Consider the following 4,550-nt stretch of genomic DNA (forward strand, 5'->3'; position numbering starts at 1 on the left):
GCACGCGGCGGGGGCTGTGCGGCCGGGATCCTTGCCTCCCTCGCCCCCCCAAGCTTCTCTCCCTGGGGCCGCCTTCTCTCCCCTCCTCCCTGCTCGAGGTCTGCTCCCCCCTCCCGGCGGCGGCCGGAGATGCAGGTTGAGCGAACCGGTCTCCTCTCAGCCAGCTTTGAGCAGCCAGCAGTGGGCACTGCCTGAGGAGGGAGCCAGGTCGTGGTCCTGAACAGTAGGGCGGACCTCCTCTCCAGACCGGCACCCCTTCCCCTTCCCTCCACCCACAGACAGTAGGCGGCTCCTAGGCTCTGGGCAGAATCTGGGGGTCTTGGTGCCTGGCTGGGTGTTCCCTGCCACCTCCAAGACCTCCCTCCCCTCCCTCCAAGACAGCTGCACCTGCTTCTGGGCTTGGGACCCAGGCCCTGCTCTCTCCACTGCACCATCACCTGATGGGGGCTAGCCCACCCTGCCTCCTTCATCTTAGGGGGCTCCTTCCTTCCTGATAAAACAAAGCAAAACGGAGCACAGAGGTATGCATCCAGCAAGCACCCAATTAGACTCCTGACCGCAAGGTTGGCAGTTCACCGCCCGCAGCTGCTTCTCAGAAGAAAGGCGTGTACAGGTCTGCCCCTGCGTCTTTATCAATCTCTGGACCGGCAAACATGGCTTTGTTTGGGAAACAAAAAAGATCTTTGAAGATGTTATCAATCATCGTATTAACGCGAGGGCTGGAACAGGGCGAGTCCTGGTCACGTTGAGCTCACCTTGCCAGGTGCCATCGAGTTCCACCTCATAGCGACCCCAAGCACCGGCGAGGGAGACAGGTGCTGTCTGGGCCCGCGCCAGCAGCACACACAACACGTGTTTGAGCCCGTGGGTGCAGCCTCGATGTCAATCCATCCTGTCGAGAACCTCCCTCTTGTTCTCTGTCCCTTCTCTTTACCAAGCACGAGGCCCCACTCCAGGGACTAGTCTTTCCTGACAACATGTCTCAAGTACACGAGACAAAGTATCACTATCCTTAATGCTAAGGAGCCCTCTGGCCATACTTCTTCTAAGACAGAGCTGTTGTCCTTCCAGCAGTCCATGGAGTCCTTGTCCAAGATGGACATGGGAGGGGTGTCTTTGTGAGAGAGGCAGAGATTGCCCAGAGCCAGGAAGACAGAGGAAGGGAGCAAGCCCAGAGCAAGCATCTGGGACCACCGGCACCGATGGGGATGGGGAGAGGGCGAGGCAGGACCGGAGTCCCACACCATCTCAGTGCTCCCTGGCCAGCATGCTGACCTGGGACTTCCAGCCTCCACAAGGGAAGTCACAAAGTATTGCTCATTGGGGCTCAGTTCACGCAGGCACGAGTTTGTCCCACACAGCACATGTTCCAACTGGTGTGTCGTGGATGGCTACAGGCAAGTTCCCTCAGGAAAACGCTTATAATCTCTTCAGAATGCCTTACAAATAAACAGGGCCCAATCAAACAGTGGCTTTCCAGTTAAATCCAAGGTGTGCTGTCAGCTCAGGAGGTGATGGCAACTGTGTTTTGTGATTCCGACGGCGGCATCTTGACCAATGTTCTCAAAGGAACAAGAGAATCACGGGGCTTATGGGAAGACATTTTAAGAAAGTTGGCAATGCCATTGGTAAGCAGAAGGCCAGGCGGTGCACAGGGAGCATGGCCCTACGCGAACCCCACTGAACAACGCCACCCCTCTGTCCTCCAGCCCTGGTCCTGCTTGTCCAGGTTCTTTACTGCTCCCCATAAAAGACAGAAGGAGGGTGTTCCTTGGGGCCTGTGGGATGCAAAGAGCGCCTTCAGAAACACAATGACCTGGATGGAGCCGTGGGACAACAGCCCTGCATTCTGGTGTTGCTCTGCAGTGACAGCGTCCATGGTTTTGTAGGAACATTGACTTGTACAGCAGTCCTAGCAAGCCGACACAGTGTGCATTTGCAATTTTACAATTTACTACTAACCCCCAATCAAAGGAGGCACTTGCCCAATAGAATAATTATGAAATCGTCTGAGAACTGTATCATTTTAATGATGTTATAGTTTTGCTTCTGTCAGTTAGATCTTGACCAAAAGCAGAGAACATCAGAAAGATATTTCCTTGTATTTTATTGACTCTGCCAAGGCATTCGACTGTGTGGATCATAACAACCTATGGATAACTTTAAGAATGGGGATTCCAGAACACACCCTTGTGCTCACGAGGAACTGGTACATGGATCAAGAGGCAGTTGTGTGAACAGAAAAGCGAATGCTGCATGGTTTAAGATCAGGAAAGATGTAATGTCAGGGTTGTCTCCTCTCACCTTACTGGGTCCATCTGTATGCCGAGGGAATCATCCCAGAAGCTGCATTCTATGAAGAAGACTGCGGCATCAGGACGGGAGGAAGGCTTAGAACAACCTGCGGTGTGCAGATGACCCGGCCTTGCTCGCTGACAGGGAGGAGGACTTGGGACACTTGCGGATGAAGATCAAGGATGGCAGCCTTCCGTGTGGATCTGACTCAATGTAAAGAAGACCCAAATTCTCACAACTGGACCAATAGGTCACAGCATGATAAATAGAGAAAAGATTGAAGTTGTGAAGGATTTTGTCTTGCTTGGATCCACAATCAGTGCTCATGAAAGCAGCAGTCAAGAGACCAAAAGATGTGTTGCATCAGGTTGATTCAATGCACAAGACCTTTTTAGAGTACTGAAAAAGAAAGCTGTTGCTCTGGGGACGAAGGTGCACCTGACTCAAAGCATGGTATTTTCTGTTGCCTCACATACATGTGAAAGTTGGACACTGAATAAAGACTGAAGAAGAATCGATGTACATGAACTGTGGTGCTGGCCAGAATATTGTAAGTCCCACAGACTGCTAAAAGGACAAGCAGCTCTGTCTCGGATGAAGCATGGTTGTGGAGAACTGAGGCGTTGGAAGAGTGTATCTGGCCTTATTTCTACACTCGCAACCATGGGCTTGGTAAACCAGCTCTACTCAAGAGAAAAACCTCCGTTGTTCTGAGATTGAGGTATTGTCAAATGCACATTCTTCAGGCAGAAAAGAGCCCTGGCGACAGCCCTCCATAAAGGAGCTGTCATAAAGACGCACGCGGCTGTTCACTACATGCCTGACTTATCTGTCCTTAGGCGCAATCAGACTCCATTGGCCCTCTGTGGTACTTACATAATCTCCTATCAACTTGAGCAAAGGGGTGGAGTCTAGCCTGTCAATCAGGTCACAGCTTGATGACCTCACTTGGAGGGCACAAGGGAGATAAATAGCTCACTGGAGACGGATCCAGGCTCTCTGCCTTCCTTTTCCTGCAGTTGAGACACTCAGAGAGCTGGAGGAGATATCAGTTGAGAAACTCAGAGAGCTGGAAGAGATATGTAGAGGCCCGTGCCAGCATTGAGATGCTTCCACTGACACTGATCCACAAGAACTTCTATCCACGGGCCCATGATCTTCCTGTATTTGGCATCATTGCATGGCTGCATGATTCTAAAGAGGAATGTATGGACTAGTATCTGACATATGGGATAACATCAGACTTAAGGGCTTAATCTGGACTGGGCTGGGATGTTTTCTCAATAAATTGCTTTGGTGTAAAGCTCTTACACGTTTCTATGAATTTGTTTCTCTAGTCAAATCAGACAACACATCATCTCACCCTAAAGAGTAGCTAACTCCCTTCTGATGTCTGATACTGATGATAGATTGCTCCCTCAGAGGGCTCAAGGACACAGAAGGTCAGATCACTGACTCATTCTATTACCTGCTTATTCTATTACCCATCCACTCTTACCTGCACGCCTGCTGAAGGACTTGTAGCCCCACGATTATCAATACCCATTGAAAAAGACGTTTGCTCTCTCAGTGCTGACCGTGGGACAAGGAGACCCTGGCCTTGCTGCCTTATTTTCCGCAATCGCAGTTACTCCCAAGGACCTGTTCGACTGTTGGGGGCTGGTCCCGGGCATGAGGCCAGCGTGCTCCAGAGAGGAAGGATGGCAAGACTTTGCCTCACGTATTTGGACATTATCAGGGGAGACTGGTCCCTGGAGAAGTGGAGGGGCCGAGGAGGAGGAAGGCCCCTGATGAGATGGACGGACACTGTGGCTGCATCCATGGCTCAGGCGCAGGACCGGCGGTGTGTCCTATCGTGGGTGGGCTTGCTAGGAGGTGGAACCCACTCAATGGCCCCTCGTAACATAATTTTATATTTTAATCAAAACCCAAGAAAGCCTACTGTCGCCGAGTTGATTGATTCATACCCACCCAAACAAGGTTTCCCAGACATACATCTTTACAGAAGCAGAAAGCCCTTTCTCCCTGGAAAGAGACTGGTTTGAACTGCCATCCTTGAGGTTAGCAGCACCCCCTAACCCATAGACCTCATAGCTACGGGAGTAGAAAGCCCCATCGTTCTGAGGCGCGGCTGGCGATTTCAATCTGCCGACCCTTCAGACTGCAGCCCAATGCGTAAGCACTGTGCCACAAGGGCTGGGACCTCTGAGCCTTTTATAAGCTCGTTATTTGATTTGCTCTCCCAGATGGCCAGT

Source organism: Echinops telfairi, unplaced genomic scaffold (genome assembly GCF_000313985.2).
Source record: "Echinops telfairi isolate 266 unplaced genomic scaffold, ASM31398v2 ScPeMD7_2;HRSCAF=8, whole genome shotgun sequence".
NCBI lineage: Eukaryota > Metazoa > Chordata > Mammalia > Afrosoricida > Tenrecidae > Echinops > Echinops telfairi.